General features: G+C 33.9%; 2 long non-coding RNA genes across 2 annotated transcripts; one reads left to right on the top strand and one right to left on the bottom strand.

Annotated features, from left to right (window-relative positions):
• The first annotated feature begins 5,352 nt into the window (after nucleotides 1–5,352).
• On the top strand, nucleotides 5,353–16,020 carry LOC128555548 (uncharacterized). Its single transcript, XR_008370155.1, has 2 exons — nucleotides 5,353–6,636; nucleotides 15,352–16,020. It is a non-coding gene; the product is annotated as an uncharacterized LOC128555548 (long non-coding RNA).
• Nucleotides 12,467–14,482, bottom strand: LOC128555547 (uncharacterized). Its single transcript, XR_008370154.1, has 3 exons — nucleotides 14,244–14,482; nucleotides 13,953–14,030; nucleotides 12,467–13,102 (listed from the first exon to the last, which is right to left on the bottom strand). It is a non-coding gene; the product is annotated as an uncharacterized LOC128555547 (long non-coding RNA).
• Nucleotides 16,021–20,897: the final 4,877 nt, after the last annotated feature.

Here is a 20,897-nt window from a genome sequence, read left to right as displayed (position 1 = left end):
TAATTAAATAATGTTGAAGAAATAGTGGGAACGCGATGAGACTTTTTTTTGCTGTTAATTTGTCTGTTTACTTATTCGCGTTTGAATAAGGAATAAGTAACAAAATGAATCCAGTTTACTTATTCCTTATTCGACGTATATCAGTTCTCGGCGAAAACGATATGACATGTGTTCAGAACACGTTTTGTAGGTGTTATAGTGAATAATTAAATCAAGTTGAAGAAATGATGAACGAGATGAGTGTTATCTCATGTTCATTCATCTTTTACTTTTTCCAGTTCTAATTATTCGAATACTGCAATTTTCGGATGAAAGAAAAATGTCATGTATTCGGAACACGTTTTGTAGGTTGAAAAGTGTGTTACTAAATCATCCTGAAAAAAATGGTGAACGCGATGAGACTTAATCTGGTGTTTATTTCTCTGTTACTTATTCGCGTTTGAATAAGGAATAAGGAATAAGTAACAAAATGAATCCAGTTACTTATTCCTTATTCAACGTATATCAGTTCTCGGTGAAAACGATATGACATGTGTTCAAGCACGTTTTGTAGGTGTTATAGTGAGTAATAAAATCAGTTGAAGAAATGATGAACGAGATGAGTGTATCTAAAGTTCATTCATCTTTTACTTTTTTCCAGTTCTTATTCGAATTCTGCAATTTCTGATGAAAGAAAAATGTCATTGTGTTCGGAACACGTTTTGTAGTTGAAAAGTGTGGTTAAATAAAAACATAATTAAAAAAATGGTGAACATGATATGACTTAATCTGGTGTTTATTTCTCTGTTACTTTTTTCGCGTTTGAATAAGGAATAAGGAATAAGTAACAAAATGAACTATTTACTTATTCCTTATTCGACTTTTAATATATCTAGGTGAAAAAAGACATGGCATGTGTTCAGAACACATTTTGTAGGTCTTATAGTGAGTAATTAAGTCACGTTGAAAAAGTAGTGAACGCGATGAAACTTTTTTTGTTGTTAATTTGTCTGTTACTTATTCGCGTTTGAATAAGGAATAAGTAACAAAATGAATCCAGTTACTTATTCCTTATTCGACGTATATCAGTTCTCGGCGAAAACGATATGACATGTGTTCAGAACACGTTTTGTAGGTCTAATAGTGAGTAATTAAATCATGTTGAAGAAATGGTGAACGAGGTGAGACTTTATATTGTATTCATTTGCCTGTTACTTATTCGCGTTTAAATAAGGAATAAGTAACAAAATAACGCCAGTTACTTATTCCTTATTCGTGTTTTTTATTTCTCGGAGAAAACAATATGACATGTGTTCACAACACGTTTTGTAGGTCTAATAGTGAGATATTAAATCATGTTGAAGAAATGGTGAACGAGGTGAGACTTTTTATGGTATTCATTTGCCTGTTACTTATTCGCGTTTGAATAAGGAATAAGTAACAAAATAACGCCAGTTTCTTATATGAGTTTTTTAATTTCTCGGAGAAAACAATATGACATATGTTCACAACACGTTTTGTAGGTCTAATAGTGAGTAATTAAATCATTTTGAAGAAATGGTGAACGAGGTGAGACCTTTAATATGGTATTCATTTTGCCTGTTACTTATTCGCGTTTGAATAAGGAATAAGTAACAAATAACGCCAGTTACCCTTATTCCTTATTCGAGTTTTTTTTCATTTCTCGGAAAAACAATATGACATGTATTCAGAACAAGTTTAGTAGGTCTTAAAGTGAAAAATTAAATCATCCTGAAGAAAACGTTAACGCGATGACACTTTATTTTGTTGTAAATTTTGTGTGTTACTTATTCGCGTTTGAATAAGAATAAGTAACAAAATAAATCCAGTTACTTATTCCTTATTCGACATTTATCATTGCTGGCGAAATAGATATGAGATGTGTTCAAACACCGTTTTTGTAGAGATGAGACTTTATCTGGTGTTAATGTGTCTGTTACTTATTCGCATTTGAATAAGGAATAAGTAACAAAAAGTACCTAGTTACTTATTCCTTATTCGAAAAAGGAATAAGGAATAAGTAACCAACTTTCTCGTCATCGTTTTTGTCGTGTTGAGCGACCTGTGAAGTTTCCACTTTTCTCTATTTTAAATGTACTAGTTCAGGACGTATTTTAGGGAACCATTGCCAATTTCTTTGTTTTCATGTTCATGTCGACTACATTTTGCCCAGTTTTCATGTAAATCAATAAGAACGTGTGACCTCAAATGTTATAACGGGAGCTTTCTATACTTTGACCTAATTACCTAGTATTTGACCCCGGAAAATGCAGTTACAAAGTTGTAAAAGATGCTATAGAGGCTGAAATTCTAACTAGAAAAATTGTTTTTGCCGGTAGAGTGTAAATAATGTTTACTCTATGATTTGACCTAATGGCCCAGTTTTTTACTTTATATAACCTATTTTCAAAATTAGCTTAAATATTCCGACTAGGTTCGATGAAGATCAGAGTAAACAATTATTTTATTATTGAACCTAGTGGTCCAGTTTTTGATCCCAGAAGACCACGTTTCTAACTTGACCCGGATTATTTTGTTTAGAGACACTACATTTTTCCTGGTTTCGTACAGATAAAGCAGCGACCTAGAGTTTTAACAATCGTTTTCTATGATTTGAGTTAGTACTAAACCTCACTTTTTACGCAAGATATCAGAGTGTCAAACTTGTCCGATATTTTCTTCTGCCAAACGTCCTAGCCAAATTTTACAAAGACTGTGCCAAAGGTTTGATCTCTTGAGTGTAAATAATCCTACCGAGGACGAACGTAGACCATGGACGACAACGAAGGACACAGAACGGACACAACACCTTACTGAACTAAAAAATTAAAGAAAGAAAGAAAAAAGAAAGAACTTGAACGTTTTCAGTGAATTATTTTTAGACCTTTAACTTAATAATCAATTTAATACTGGCGTCATTAGATATTGTAGTTACAGTAAATTTTTGAACGAATCCACAAGATGCAAAAATCCACAGCAGTCAAGTTTTCATATACGCCGCACCCTTTGATCAAACTCGTGACCCTACGATTCATTCTTGTACTTGCTACCACGCTAACAGGGTCGATTATAAGTGTATAAATGAAAATAGATAACTCGGGGTTCAATTGACATTGAAAAAAAAGAAATGTCGCGAGCGAACTTAATTTGTACACGGTATTCTAATATTTCTTACTTTTCTGATTAACTTTCTTACTTTATAAAAGACTTATTTCTGTTCCGTATTTTCTACGTTACGTTCACTATGAAGGTACTGAGTTGTATATAAAAAGCAGTGTTATATATCAAATGCATCCGTATACACTTAATGTATATTAGTATGACATATTATATATATTATTTGATTTCCGTCTTAGACATAATTTAATGACATACTGAATCATATCACAATTTACAATTTAAAACAAGTAAAATATAAAGGAAAATGATATCAGGAAAAAGGTAAGAAACTACACGCGTGAACTGTTCGAAGCTACAACCTTGTTTTAGTCGTTCATATGAGAAAAACTCCCTACCGACTAAGCAATATCAAACTTTAGGATAAAATACCCAGCCAATAAACTCGTAAAATACAAATATATCAAGGCTTATACTTACTTGTACTAACACGGCTTTTAAGGTGTATTTTCAGTGAACCCAACACTAATATGTAAACATTAACTAAATAACAGAACATTATCATTATAAGTACAAAAACATCGCTGACCTTGAAACTGAACCATCCCTGTTCAATCCATAAATAGTACCACGTAAAACTAGTAACCTTGGAGTCGAGGTGGGGGTGTGCAGTCGTCAATAACTATTGGTTTATACGTTCATAATATAACACGCACCTATGCACTGGCATTCGTACGACAATCAAATACAATAAGTCTCAGAAATAAATATCTATTACTTTTTAAAGACTAAATACTTGATCAGAAGCCAGACAGTCTTTACAAGAAAGAAAACAAAACTTTGCTGTGTGAAGCGATTGGATAAGAACGCAACCAGGAAGTTTACCTATGACACGAAAAGTACACGCAATAACCTTTGTGTGTGGTATTTATCGGATTCATATATTTGTATCAGAGATATGTACAAAACATGAAATAATATGGAAAGCTGTAAGTTATAATTGTATCCAATGCTTAGCTAGAAAATGTGCTTGTCATAGTAACTGTTGTTACTAAACACTCCGTTAATGAAGAAGCATAAATGATACTTTACATTGAAATGAAACTGACTTGTACATGACAACAATAATGAAAAAAAAATATTTAATTACAAAACAATACTGAAATTGTGAAATGAATATATTTACACCCAAAAATAGTTCAATGAAAAAAACTTAGCGTCGTCGGAGTATTAAATCCCGGCCGCCCATGCGACAAAAAAGCAAATCATGCTGATTTCCCTAATCGATATGCAAGTATATGCAACTGATATGCAACTGAACATCAAATTATACGTCTGATGACGAGACTTTGTAGTAATGTTATGTAGTGGTACCAGCTTGTTCAACCGCTACCAGATTTTTTTATACTTTACCCAGCAAAAACTCAGATCCATATCTTTGACACCATAAACAGTTACTTCGTACCAAAACAACTATTTTGTTTGTTTATTTGTGTTGTGTTTAACGCCTTTTTAACAGTTTTTCAGTTATCTAACGGCGGGAAGTTAACCTAATCAGTGTTCCTGGACTCTATACCAGTACTAACCTGTTCTCTGCAAGCAACAGCCAACTTCCCCACATGAATCAGACACAAGTGCTAGACATATAACAGTTTACTTAATAGGCCTATATACGTATATAAAGCTATAATGTCCCCAGCGGAACAAAAACATCATGCTGAACAAACAAGAACTCTGCTTCAAGAAACGACAAGATCACGGTTTTCTTTTTATGGTCGCCACTTGAAAGCATCAATCCAAGCGTTAACACTTTCCATTTCATTAAAATCCCTCAAATAGCAAAAAAACATGATGAAAAGTTTCAAAAATACCATGTCGTTTTCGACGTGTATTCTACACATGTATACAAACATGATTTCTGGTCGATTCCTACAAAATAAACAAAAAACGGCTAGAACTTCAATACTTTCAATAAATGAATTCTTTTCCAGTCAATCCGCGTAGTCTAAACTGAACGACAGCCCTCTACAAACATAATGCATCTGAAAATATCAGCCGTGGAAGCGCAGCTCAAGTAATGCTCGCCATTTTGATTCTGAAGTTACAGCAGAATGTTGCGAAGTAATAGTGTATACGATTGGTCAATAATGAAACAGGTAAATAATGACTCTCGTCTTAACCAATCAAGTCCTAGCATAATATTAAGTGCAGAACTGTATAAATGGCGATAAAATACTGTCACAAATTAGATAACTTCGTACTTTTTCAGATGAATTATGTTTGTAGATGGCTACCGTTCAGTTTAAACTTCGCGGATTGACTGGAAAAGAGTGTGTTTATTGAAAGCATGTGGAAGTTCTAGCCGTTTTTTTTGTATATTTCGTAGGAATCGACTCGAAATCATTTTTGTATACATGAACAGAATGGACTCGAATACGACATGGATTAAATATCGTGGTATTTTGTGAAACTTTTCATCATTTTCTTTTTTTATTTTTATTTTTTCTTGCTATTTGAGGGATTTTAATGAAATAAAAAGTGTTAATGCTTGGATTGATGCTTACAAGTGGCGACCGTGATCTGGTCGTTTCTTGCAGCAGTGTGCATGATGTTTTTGTTCCGTTGGGGACCTTATATCTATAAACATATATAGGCCTATTATGTAAAATATTTGATTATGTGTCTAGCACCTGTGGAATCAGAGGTGGAGGAAGAATGATTTTAGACACAATGTCTTTTATCAATCGTCACGGAGAACATACGCCGCGTCCAGAGTTCGAACGCTCTCCCTATTGAGCTAAGCGGGAGATGAGATGATGATAGCGGTTAGAACAAAAAAATAAACATCGTTGCATCCTGTAAAATTCATTGCTCTTAGGAGGAGAAAACCTTATCCGCAACGTTTCATCTATTTATTAACTGCATGGATGGAAAAACATTACCACAAAGCAAAGAAAGATCTAGACGGAGCTACAACATTGGGCACGTCAGAGCGCGAGTAACAAAAAGATTCATCTACTAAAAAGATAGATGGTGACTTCGTCTGTTATGGATATTCGATTTCACTGTCTGGAGCAATGGTACGTAGAAAGGTAACACCACCTATTATTATCCTAAACCGGGTTTGGCCACTAACAAGACTGGGCTAAAAATATTCTCTTTGTTCAAACCGTACACTTCTGGCAATTACATTTTGGTTTCCTATGCATTCTGATTTGAATGTACGGTCATCTTCTACGGTCCTGATATGAATTATCTCAGACAATCTTCAAAGTGGTATGCTGTCAAGCTGAAAGCCGACTAAGATACAAAGGCACAGTTGGTACTATTGCAGCGAGTATCCAGTCACTTGACACAAACACGGTCAATAGCAAAGCAAAAACCTAGATGCTAAGATAGGATTAAACATGCTGAAAGGACAGTAAATGAGTAGCCAGAAAAACAAATGATTCATGAACCAAAAGTTGACATGGGCAGATTCTAACGCTCGACACCGCTTCAACCCCTGTTTCAGCCAAGGTAGGTTCATGGTCCGTAACAATCATAAACAACTTTTCAGAGAGGGAAACATAAAAACGTTTCTACAGCCGTCGCTTGGAAGTAAGTTGTTTTCATTAAGTAACGAGGACCCTATTGTGTGTAAAACGTTGATGAAACTGACAGTTGACACTGGAATACAACCATTTGCGAAGTACAGGGTCCTTATTCATCAACGAACATGATGTCAGAAACTAGGTCACTAGGTTAAATTATAGAAAAGTCTTGTGTATGTGATAGAGACTGTATTTTCGATTGATTTTCATGAATTTTGGTCAGAATGATTGCCTTGATAAAATCTAGGTTGAGTTTGAATATGGGTCATCTGGGGTAAAAAACTAGGTCACAAGGTCAAATCAAATAAAAATTTGTGTATGCGATAGAGGCTGTATTTTTCAATTGACCTTCATGAAGTTTGGTGAGAATGACTGCCTTGGTGAAATCTAAGTCGAGTTTGAATATGGGTCACCTGAGATCAAAAACTAAGTCACTAGGACAAATTATAGAAAAATCTTGTGTATATGATAGAGACTGTATTTTTCAATTGATTTTCATGAATTTTGGTTAGAATGATTGCCTTGATGAAATCTAGGTCAAGTTTGAATATGGGTTATCTGGGTTCAAAGACTAGGTCACAAGGTTAAATCAAAGAAAAACCTTGTGTATGCGATAGAGGCTGCATTTTTCAACTGATCTTCATGAGTTTTGGTCAGAATGATAACTTTGATGAAATCTAGCCCAAGTTTGAAAATGGGTCATTTGGGGTCTAAAACTACGTCACTAGATCAAATCAAAGAAGAGCCTTGTGTATGCGATAGAGGCTGTACTTTTCAACTGCTCTTCCTGAACTTTTGTCAGAATGATAAACTTGACCTTAAGCCTTAAGCCGGTGCTAGGGGGCGTGGGCAGTGTTGCATTTTCCATTACTGCTCATTAACAGACTCAATCAAACCGAGTCTGCAATATTCACTGTTTGCCTTGTTCTCGGTGCTTCCGAGGGATCTACTTTTCAGATTTTGATAAAATCTAGCCCAAGTTCGAAATGGGTCATCTGGGATCAAAAACTACGTCACTAGGTCAAATCAAATAAAAACCTTGTGTATGCGATAGAGGCTGTATTTTTCAACTGGCCTTCTTGAAATTTAGTCAGAATGATTGCCTTGATAAAATTTAGGTTGAGTTTGAATATGGGTCATCTGAGATCTGAAACTAGGTCAATAATTCAAATTATAGAAAAAATTTGTGTATGTGATAGAGACTGCATTTTTCAATTGATTTTCATGAAATTTAGTCAGAATGATTGCCTTGATGAAATCTAGGTCAAATTTGAATATGGGTCATGGAGAGTCAAAAACTAAGTCACTAGGTCAAATCAAAGAAAAACCTTGTGTATGCGATAGAGGCTGTATTTTTCAATTGACATTCATGAAATTTGGTCAGAATGATTGCCTTGATGTAGTCTAGATCGAGTTTGAATATGGGTCATCTGGGATCAAAAACTAGGTCACTAGGTCAAATTATAGAATGATCTTGTGTATGCGATAGAGACGGTATTTTTCAAATGATTTTCATGAAGTTTGGTCAGAATGAGTGCCTTTATGAACTCTAGGTCAAGTTCGAATATGGGTCGTCTTGGGACAGATACAAGGTCACTAGGTCAAATCAAAGAAAAACCTTGTTTATGCGATAGAAGCTTTTTTTCAATTGATCTTCATGAAATTTGTTCGGAATGATTGCCTTGATAAATCTAGGTCAAATTTGAATATGGGCCATCTGGGTTAAAAAGCTAAGTCAGTAGGTCTAATTAAAGAAAAACAGTGCGTATGCAATAGAGGCTGTATTTTTCAGTTGATCTTCATAAAATTATTTCAGAATGATTGCCTTGATGAAATCTAGGTCGAGTTTGAATATGGGTCATCTGAGGTCAAAACCTAGGTCACTAGGTCAAACCAAAGAAAAACCTTGTGTATGAGATAGAGACTGTATTTTTCAATTGATCTTTATGAAATTTGGTCAGAATGATTGCCGTGATAAAATGTAGGAAAAATTTGAATATGGGTCATCTTGGGTCAAAAGCTAGGTCACCACGATATGTTTAAGAAAATACTTATTTAAACTCGAGACCACATTTTTGGTACAATCTTAATGAAAATTGGCAAGAATATTTGTTTCCATGAAATCACTAAGTCAAACAAGCTTACACTAGTATGGTGTTTTTCTCAGGTGAGCGGCCTAGGGCCATCTTGGCCCTCTTGTTTATTACATGACCGCCGGAATAGATTGTCTTTAATTCAGTACTAGTTAGCTAGGCTAAACTCAAACCGTTGAACGAGTCGTCTGTTTGGGTTACCGATGGCGGCTATAAATAAGCTTAAATTCAAAAATCATTCAAAAAATAATTTATGAACGGGCAAAGTACGCAGTATATACTTTAATCTTTTAAAGTGCCAGGCGTTCAATAATAAAGACACAATTGGCCGATCAAGGGTTTTGTTATTTTTGTGTTATTCAAATTTATTGTTCAAAACAGAACTGAAAACTTCTGTCTTTGGTGGAGGGACTCTATTCGATAAAGAATTTAAGTAGTTTAACTACTGATATGAATGCCTTAGTACTCATTGCCCCATGTACCAGTAGTAATACTTTGTTTGGCAAGTACTGCTTTATCAGTATGTGCATGCAGTTTTGCAAATAACTGTATCAAAAATGGATGAATTAAAAATTACCTAATTTTCTTTTCTTTAACTTCATATTTTCTTAATTACAGTGAAACCATGCACAATCTTTGTATCTTTGTTTGTCTCTTCATTTATTCATACATAAAACATTCACTTATATTCTGTTCTTTTGCCACAATTCGAATAATTACCCCACCTATTTGTGCTTGTCTTTGCCTCTCATAGGCCTTTAATAATGAAATCTTTCAGCACAGATGTTGTTAAAAATTATATCATATTCAGTTTCACATAATATAAAGTAAACCTTTTAGACTCGGGTACATCTCTGAACGCTGGTATGACATCAGAAATCTTAAGTGGACAAGTGATTTCTACAACAATAAAAAGAACCTGACACCATTACAAAATGCAGTTAAGTATTAACATACCCCTTCCACAAAATGAACTGTCTATAGCATTTTTACTGTGACTAATCCTTTTCTTAACACAAATAGACTGACACACCTTACCGAACATGCGATTTATATTGTAAAATTCATAGTGAGAGATCGTACGTTTATGTAAATTACGATATTTTAAGATACTAGTACAGACGAAATTTCAACGAAGTGGGGTGATATTTGAGAATAAAATTTAACCATATTTGAACAATGTTTCAATTTTACAGACAGTGACATTTCAATACAAGACTTCGTTTAATTCAAAATTATTTTACAAAACATAGACTGTTAAAATTCAGATAGCATATTTACAGTATTGTTGATCCTTGATCTACATTTTTCACTAAATAAAAATAATTTCGCTTGGGAAACGTAGAAAAAATACTTGAAGCGATTATTTAAACAGCCTTTTCAAAAATCAGTGCTTCGTTTTTTAAGAATAATAAATGTTTTACATCGTAAATCTAAAGGTATTTATATCTTGTACTTTTAAAGAATCTCTAATCGTTCCAATCAAATTTTTTTAGCTCAAATGTATTGTTTAGATTTGTTTTTGTAAAATGTCATTGTTATGCTCTTATCGGAGGATAACCCAAGACATATTTGTATTCAGAGATTCGACAAGTTTTGTCCCTACCCATCCCCACCAAACCTCACTACCGATTTGGTTTACGGAATATGAATTAATGAATTAATAACCGAAGAAACAAATAAAATGGAATGCAATTCTAATATTATTGCAGGAAAGTTGCGATTTATTTATGTTTTTAAACATTTAGCAATATAATGTTTGTAGAAAACCATAACATCTATAAATTACTTCCATTCAAAAATAATAACATACCCGGTTGACTGAGCAGTGAGAGGTAGTGGACAGCGCAACTCGCCTAACTCCTTATAGTTCTTGTTCTTGCTGCCTTCTACATACCATCTTAAGTTGAGTAGTTTTGAATACAGAAGGATGAGTTATCAGATAACACAAAGGTGACGAATCGTTGCGAACGACCTCAGTGCGCTCCACAGAAGCCAGTCACAGGGTCCGATTTCAAACATTTTTTGTCAATTGATAATTTTAATATGGCAATAATTGGAGACAGTCTTCACAGACAGTTCATTCAGACATAAACCAAAACTATCTTACGAAATAAGATGTAAACGTGATAAGTGAATTATATGTTTTCTAAGCTACATTAAGGGATATGCATTGATGTGCTTTCTATATTTTCTTTACCAGTGATAGTGATTGTGTCTTTGTTTCTTCTAATGAAGTTTGTTATATCTTATTTTGCTTGCTTCGTCTAGTATACGATGTAACCGCATGGTCATGGCACGTATGAAACACGTTTGCAATTAACTTAATCACTTCCAATAATTTTGTTTTAAGCTGTATCGATCTTCAATTTCTTCAAACATGCAGGAATATTGAAACAATGTTTGAAGCAGTATTATATAAACGAACAGTAATAAAAGTAAACACACACATTCAAAAACTTGTACTAAATTATGCGTGCGTTTAATGCAACATTTCGTTAGACATGCATATAGCCTGCCCTGCTGTAGCACAAGATTAATTTTGGTCTCTGGATGAGGCCCGTGTTAATTAACAGGAGATAGTTATGTCTGGTCATTCGTCCGAGCTATGCGCCTTAGTCCTAGGAAATGTTAGTTACTTACAGAGGACAAGTTAATTCTTGATGAAATACTGAAATAGGCAAAACGGTGTTAACCTCAACTCGAGAATGCATACGTATCATTTAGATATATATTAAAACTTCATACCTGCATTTGAATTGCACTTAATCGAATCTAGTCAATCATAATTCCAGGCAGGTTGATGAGATAATATTAAAATATCACGACTTTTCTTCAACTTCAAAACCATATAAAGTTGCTTTATAAAATTATCAGTTGATGTTTTATGTGTATCAATAATTAATATATAAGAAATTAATGTTTTGAGTTTTTCTACAATTTATATGTAAATATTGTATACGGGAAAGTTGATCCGCTGATTTTTTACGATAAACAAGGGAAAAAAAATAAAGTTCGTATGGTATCGTAAACAAATTGTGACAACCAATGAAATAATTTGGGCAGTCTGGTTACTAATGTTTGTTAGTTACAAGTTTAATATCGTTTAAATCTGGCATATTACACAAAACAAACAAGGTGACTAACTAGTGAAATACTGAAGACGTTGTACACACAATTTGACAAAGATGGTATGGAGGAGATACGTGACTATCAAGTCCATCAGTCAGTAATGGGAGATTCCTTAATGTGTCTTGCAAGAGCCACGTGTTAAAGGCCTTGATTATAGTTTAAAGATTTATTGTCAACCTTGATATTCTTTCTTCTACTTAATGCTACTTACCCTTTGTAGGTGCAGTTGCAAAACCCAAATATATTATAATGCATTGACTGGATGAATTGAGTTTCTTCATGAGTGTATATGAATAGTGCAATACCTCTCACGACCCAAGCATTCAGTGGAACTTAGATGTAAATATACATTGAATGTACTAGGCGATATTAAAAATTATAACCTCAAGTGCAACAGAAAACTTAACTGAATCAATACTTTGGATGTCTATGTTAAGCATAAAACGGTTTAAGTGTACTAGTTCAGGACGTATTTCAGGGAACCCTTGCCAATTTCTTTGTTTCAAGTTCTCATCTCATTCAGTTTTCATGTAAATCAATAAGAAAGTGTGACCTCAAATTTTATAACGGGAGCTTTCTATAATTTGACCTAATGACCTAGTATTTGATCCCGGAAAATTCAGTTACAAAATTGTAAAAGATGCTAAAGAGGCAGAAATTCTAACTACAAAAGAAATTTTTGCCGGTAGAGTGTAAATAATGTTTACTCTATGATTTGACCTAATGTCCCAGTTTTTTACTTTATATAATCTATTTTTAAAATTAGCTTAAATATTCCGACTAGGTTCGTTGAAGATCAGAGTAAACAATTTTTCATTATTGAACCTAGTGGTCTAGTTTTTGATCCCAGATGACCATGTTTCTAACTTGACCCAGATTATTTTGTTTAGAGACAAACATTTTTTTCTGGTTACATACAGATAAAGCAGCGACCTCTAGAGTATTAACAATCGTTTTCTATGATTTGAGTTAGTAACCTCTCTTTTTATCCAAGATAATAGAGTATCAAACTTGTCCGATATTTTCTTCTGCCAAACGTCCTAGACAAGTTTCACCAAGATTGTGCCAAAGGTTTTATCTCCTCTTAGTGTAAATGATCCAACCGAGGACGAACGTAGACCATGGGCGACAACGAAGGATACAGAGCGGACACAAAACCTCACTGAACTAAAAAAATTAAAGTTTAGCATTATATCACAAAACAATAGATTTTTTAGTAAATGAACAGCATCTTGACACACAACTTACCTGTCCAATACATGTTTTACTGTTCTGTCCCACAGAGTTGGATACTAAAATTATTCAAAATGAGTTGTCCCCCTATAAATAAGAATGCCATTTGTAAAGAAATAAATGTAAACAATTGTCAAAAACGATGTATTACCTACTTATGTAAAGTTTAAACTCTCGCACGATGTTGCAAATGCATCAAAACGAAGACATGCAGCAGCTTTATAAAAATGGTGAGTTTTTAAAGGCGCTGAACTGTCCCAGAAGTGTGGCCCCTTCAAGCAGTCCCTTTCCGGAATTCAATAAACATATGCGTAAATTGACATTGGTTTTGTAAAACAATGTAAATGTTTTATATGCTGTTAAATTTTCATGTAAAACAATGTTTTCTTTCTATGATTTGATGACGTTCGAACTTTTTTCTCCGAAACATGGACCTATACCTTAAAGAAAGAAAGAAAAAAGAAAGAACTTGAACGTTTTCAGTGTATTATTTTCTTAGATCTTTAACTTAATAATCCATATAATACTGGCATCATTCTATTTCTATACAGTTGATCCACAAGATACAAAAATCAACAGCAGTCAAGTTTTCATATACGCCGCACCCTTGAATCGAACTTGTGACCCTTCGATTCGTTCTTGTGCTTGCTACCACGCTAACAGGTTCGATTATAAATGTATGGATGAAATCAGATAACTCGGAGTTCAATTAACGTTTTTTTTTAAAGATATGAAATGTCATGAACGAACTTTCATTTGTATTCCGTATTCTAATATTTCTTACCTTTCTGATTAACTTTCTGAATTTATAAAAGACTTATTTCTGTTCCGTTTTTTCTTCGTTACGTTCACTTTGAAGGTACTGTAATGCATATTAAAAGCAGTCTTATATATCAAATGCATCCGTATATAATTAATGTATTTTAGTATGCCACAATCTATAGATTTGAATTTTTTATTTAGACACATTTCAATGACATACTGAATCATAGCAAAAAGTGTATCACAATTTACAATTTAAAACAAGTAAAATATAAAGGAAAATGATATGAAGAAAAAAAAGGTAAGAACCTACACGCGCGTACGGTTCGAACCTATAACCTTGTTTTAGTCGCTGATATGAGACAAACTCCCTACCGATTATGCCATATCAAACTTTATGATACAATACTCAGCGAATATACCCTCAAAATACAAATATAACTAGGTTTATACTTATTTATACTATCACGGCTATTAAGGTGTGTTTTAGTGAACCCAACACTGATATGTTTACAAACATTAACTAAATAACAGATCATCATTATAAGTAGAAAAACATCGCTGATCTTGAAACTGAACCATTCCTGTTCAATCCATAAATAGTACCACGTAAAACCAGTAACCTTGGAGTCGAGCATAATATAATACGCGCCTTTGTGCTGTCCTTCGTACCACAATCAAATACAATAAGTTTCAGAAAATAACAAGCAGGGTCGCTGTCTGCTGCGATTGGATTAGAATGCAACCAGGATGTTTACCAGCCTAGGACACGAAAGTACACGCATTTACCTTTATGCACTGGTACTTAGCGAATTCATATATTTTATGAGAGATATACAAAAACATGAAATAATATGGAAAGATGTATGTTATAATTGTATCCAATGCTTAGCTAGAAAAAAATGTGCTCGTCATAGTTACTGTAGACTTTTACTGAACCCTCCGCTAATGAAGAAGCATAAATGTACGTGTACAAAAAAATAATTACAAAGCAACATTGAAATTGTGAAATGAATATAATTACACCACAAAATACTTCAGTGAAAAAAACTTAACTTCGTCAGAGTACTGAACCCCGGCCACCTATGTGACAGACCACACACGCCGGCCACTGCATAACCAATAAGTCATTTTGAGTAGTAGCTGTTTCAGTCAAAGGCAAAGTAAATCATGCTGTTTGCCCTAATCGATATGCAAGTCTATAAACTGAACATCAAATTATACGTCTGATGACGAAATTTTGCAGCAATGTTGTGTGCGTAAGCTTTTAAAGTGATACCAGAATATTTTGCTTTACACAGCAAACACTCAGATCCATATCTGTGACATCATCAACAATTTTTCGTACACAAAAGACTACTTTGTTTGTTTATTTTGTTTGTTTGTATAAGGTTTAACGCCGTTTTTCAACACTTTTTCAGTTATGTAACGGTGGGCAGTTAGTCTAATCAGTGTTCCTGGAGTCTGGACCAGTACTAACCTGTTCTCCGCAAGTAACTGCCAACTTCCCCACATGAATCAGAGGTGGAGGACAAATGATTTCAGACACAATGTCTTTTATCAGTCGTCACGGAGAACATACGCCGCGCCAAGGGATCGAACTCATTACCCGCGATCCTTAGATCTGCGCTCTACCGATTGAGCTAAGTGGGCGGACTAGTGGACAGCAAGATGAGATGATGACAGAGATTAGAACAATAAAACATCGTTGCATCCTGTACAATTCATTGCTCTAAAGAGGAAGAAACCCTTATCCAAAATGTATCAAGTATTTTTTAACCACATGGACGGAAAGGCATCACCGCAAATAAAACTCATGGACAAGCAAAGAAAGATCTAGACAAAGCTACAACAATGGGTAGCAGAATATTTTATTAATAACGTCAGAACGCGGGTAACCAAAAGTTCATCTACTAAAAAGATAGATGGCGACTTCTTCTGTTATGGATATTCAATTTCACTGTGTGGACAAATGGTACGTAGAAAGATAACACCACCTATCGTTATCCTAAACCGGGATTGGTCCACTAACAAGACTTGGCTAAAAATATTCTTCTTGTTCAAACCGTACACTTCTGGCAATGACAATTCGGTTCCCTTTATGCATTCTGATTTGAATGTACGGTCATCTTCTACGGTCCTGATATGAATTATCTCCGACAAACGCACAGTTGGTACTTTTGCAGTGAGTATCTAGTCACTTGACACAAACACGGTCAATAGCAAAACTAAAACCTAGATGCTAAGATAGGATTAAACTTGCTGAAAGGACAGTAAAGGAGAAGCCAGAAAAACAAATAATTAATGGACCAAAAGTTGACATGAGCAGATTCTAACGCTCGGCACCGCTTCAAACCCTGTTTCAGCAAAAGTGGGTTCATAGTCCATAACAATCATAAACAACTTTTCAGAGAGGGAAACATAGAAACGTTTCTACAGCCGTCGCTTGGAAGTAAGTTGTATTCATAAAGTAACGAGGACCCTATTGTGTGTAAAACCTTGAGGAAACTGACAGTTGACACTGGAATACAACCATTTGCAAAGTGCAGGGTCCTTATTTATCAATGTTTACCGTAAAATTTATGCTTAGAACACCAGTTTTTGCTTTCTTTCACATAAATGAAATTTGGCTGAGCTATTTGGACGGTTATGCACACGTGCATTTATACATTTTGTGACAAAGTCTGAATATTGATAAATACGGGCCCAGCTTTTTCCCAGTATAAGACTAAAACTTTAAACTATAAAAACTATTAAGACTTTACATACGAAGCATTTTTTGGTTTTGTCTTAAGATTTATTTATCCGTCTTTCATAAAACGGTAAAAGCAGACAACAGCTTAAGACGGTGTAAGATTTTGTAAAAGACGCTGTAAGATTTTAGGACAGAAATACATAGTCTTACCTCTATGGACGGGCATTAGTACCAAGTGCGACTCGAAATTTTGAGAGATATGTTACTCGAAATGCTGACTTATGCAATTCGAAATTTTGATATAACAATATATACATATCTTGTATGGTACTCAGCATGTACCATACTCAGAATGTAAGTCAAATTTAATATCAATTATTATCCTCTTTTTTATTACATGACCTCTTTAATTCAGTACTGGTTAGCTAGGCTAAACTTAAACCGTTGAACGAGTCGTCTGTAGCTTAAATACAAAAAGCATTCAAAAGTTAATTTATGACCGGGCAAAGTACGCAATATATAACATAATCTTTTGAAGTGCTAGGCGTTCAATAATAAGACACAACTGGCCGATCAAGGATATTGTTGTTTGGTGTTATTCAAATTTATTGTCTAAAACAGAATTGAAAACTTCTGTCTTTGGTGGGAGGGACTCTATTCGATACAGAATTTAGGTAGTTAAAACTTCTGATATGAATGACTTAGTGCTCTTGTCCCTATACCAATAATGATACTTTGTTAGGCAAGTATTGATTTATCAGTCTGTGTATGCAGTTTTGCTAATAAATGTGTAACTGCATAAAAATAGATAATAAATTAAAAACTACCTAATTTTCTTTTTCTTAACTTATTTTCTTAATTACAATCAAAACGCTATCTTTTTATGTCTCTTCATTTATTTATAGATAAAACATTCATTTATATTCTGTTATTTTCCCCCATTTCGAATAATTACCACCATCTACTTGTGCCACCTCTCTATGCGTCTCAACGGCCTTAATAAAATCCTTTCAGCACAGATGTTGTTTATAATTATATCATATTCAGTTTCACATAATATAAAGTAAACCTTTTAGACTCGGGTACATCTCTGGACGCTGGTATGACATCAGAAATCTTAAGTGGACAAGTGATTTCTACAACAATAAAATGAACCTGACACTATTACAAAATGCAGTTTATTATTAACATACCCCTTCCACAAAATGAACTGTCTATAGCATTTTTACTGTGACTAATCCTTTTCTTAACACAAACAGACTGACACACCTTACCGAACATGTGATTTATATTGTAAAATTCATAATGAGAGATCTGTACGTTTATGTAAATACGATATTTTAAGATATAGACCAAATTTCAACGAAGTGGGGCACGCAAATATTTGAGAATAAAATTTGAGCATATTTGAACAATGTTTCAATTTTACAGACAGTGACATTCCAATAAAAGACTTCATTTTATTCAAACTATTTTACAAAACTTATACTGTTAAAATTCAGATAGCATATTAACAGTATTGTTTATCCTTGATCTACATTTTTCACAAAATAAAAAAGATTTTTTCGCTAGGGAAACATCGAAAAAATTGCTTGAAGCGATTATTTAAACAGCTATTTAAAAAACCAGTGCTTGATTTTTTAAGAACAATAAATGTTTTACATCGTAAATCTAAAGGTATTTATATCTTGTACTTTTAAAGAATCTCTAATCGTTCCAATCAAATTTTTTTTAGCTCAAATGTATTGTTTAGATTTGTTTTTGTAAAATGTCATTGCTATGCTCTTATCTGAGGATAACCCAAGACATATTTGTATTCAGGGATTCGACAAGTTTTGTCCCTGCCCCACCCCCACCAAACCTCACTACCGATTTGGTTTACAGAATATGAATTAATGAATTAATAACCGAAGAAACAAATAAAACTGAATGCAGTTCTAATATTATTGCAGGACAGTTACGATTTATTTATGTTTTTAAACATTTAGCAATATAATGTTTGTAGAAGACCATAATATCTATCAATTACTTCTATTCAAAAATAATAACACGCTCGGTTGACTGAGCAGTGAGAGGTAGTGGAGAGCACAACTCGCCTAACTCCTCCCCGACACACCCGTTATCGCGAAACTCTATTGTAAAAGCTTTGAGTTAACTCCATAATCACAAAGGACTAGAACGTATAACAACACTGAGTCCAAGTACGACGATATCTTCATGGCCGCTACACTTTCAATAAACTTGAAAGCATAGATTGCAACCAAGCAAAGCAATAGCTTTCTCGGATTGATTGAGCCTGTTCATAAGAGATACACGCCTCACGCTCTCGGCTTAAACGGAACTCTATATTATGTATTAAACAAAAAATGACCCCATGGTCACAATTAAGGGACCAGAAAACATAATCGCACTGAAGGGGGGGGGGGGGGGGGGGGGAATTGATAATAGTGGTTTATGTTTCAAGAAAGTATCACTTAATAATTATTCAAAAGACGGTTATAGTTCTTGCTGCCTTTTACAGAACTGTTCTCAGGTGCACATGTCAAAGTATAGCTTACATTCGTTCAAGGCTTTTGCTTTGAAAATCTTTAGTTGTGCAAGAGCAATACATTTGAATGCGGTAACAATTTAAAGGGCCGTTACACATTTACTTGACATACATCTATACACCAGATCCGTGACTTAAAAGAAATACGTTTCTGTTAGTTTGGGGTATGTCTCTTATAAATTGTAAAACATTCTTAAGTTGAATAGTTCTGAAAACAGAAGGATGAGTTATCAGATAACACAAAGGTGACGAATCGTTGTGGACGTACGCAGTGCACTCCACAGAAGCCAGTCACAGGGTACGATTTCAAACAGTTTTGTCATTTGATAATGTTAATATGGCAATAATTTGAGACAGTCCGCACAGACAGTTCATTCAGCCATAAACCAAAACTATCTTACGAAATAAGATGTAAACGTGATAAGTGAATTATATGCTTTCTAAACTAAATTAAGGGGTATGCATTGATGTGCTTTCTATATTTTCTTTACCAATGGTAGTGATGGTGTCTTTGTTTCTTCTTATGAAGTTTGTTATATCTTATTGTGTTTGCATCGTCTCGTATACGGTGTAACCACATGGTCATAGAACGTTTAGAATAGCTGACCTCATTATTGTGACAATGAAATAGGTTTGCGATTAACTTAATCATTTCCAAATAATTTTGTTTTATGCTGTATAATTTCTTCAAACATGCAGTAATATTGAAACAACGTTTGAAGCAGTAATATATAAACTAATAGTAATAAAAGCGAACACATACATTCAAAAACTTGTACTAAGTTTACTAAGGTATACAGAGAATATATGATATATTGTACGAAAAATCGTTTAGTGTTTTTGGAGAAACAAAAACAATAAGAAATATGAGAAATAACTGAAAAAGAAAACATAAAAGCTCTTGGTTTAACCAGGAGTGTGAAGACGCTAGAAGAGACTTTAAACGTGCAAACAAATATTATTCTAAGAACAGATCGAATCAAAACGTAGAAATACTTATTACTAAAAGGCGCCTATACAGAATAGCTAAGAGGCGAGCACGTACTAAATTTCATTTGAATCAGAAAAAGAAAATGTCATCTTTAGCTGGTAAACATCCGCAAAAGTTTTGGAAAGAAATTAAAAAATTGAGAAAGAAATCTACTAAAAATGAATTGTCATCTGATTAATTGTGTGAGCATTTTAAGAACTTGTTTTCAAATGAAGAAACATTTAAGAACGATTTTGTTGAGGAACAGCTGAATAGTAGTGATATTGTTTTTAGTAATGTTGATCAACTTGACATTAATTTCACGATCGAAGATGTTATTACTGCTATTTCTTCCCTTAAAAGTGGTATAAGTGCTGGAATAGATCAACTTACTAGTATTCCTGAAATATTTATTGAATGCAAAACCGTTTTAGCACCAGTGTTATGTAAACTGTTTATTCATACTTTTTTTAAACATATTTTTGATACAGGTGCGTATCCCGAATCTTGGTGCAAGGGTGTCATTGTACCTGTGCCCAAAAAGGGTGATCCAAATGTTGTGAATAATTATAGGGGCATCACTCTCACTAGTATATTTTCAAAACTGTTTTCAATATTGTTGGACATGCGATTGCGCAAATGGGCAGAAAGTAATGAAATATTGAACGAGTTTCAATCTGGTTTCAGAAAAGACAAAAGTACTATTGATTGCCTATTTGTTTTAAATTCGATTATCAATAAATTAATACAACAT

Source organism: Mercenaria mercenaria, chromosome 3, assembly GCF_021730395.1.
Source record: "Mercenaria mercenaria strain notata chromosome 3, MADL_Memer_1, whole genome shotgun sequence".
In the NCBI taxonomy this organism is placed as follows: Eukaryota; Metazoa; Mollusca; class Bivalvia; order Venerida; family Veneridae; genus Mercenaria; species Mercenaria mercenaria.
This window is presented reverse-complemented; position numbering and strand designations above follow the sequence as displayed.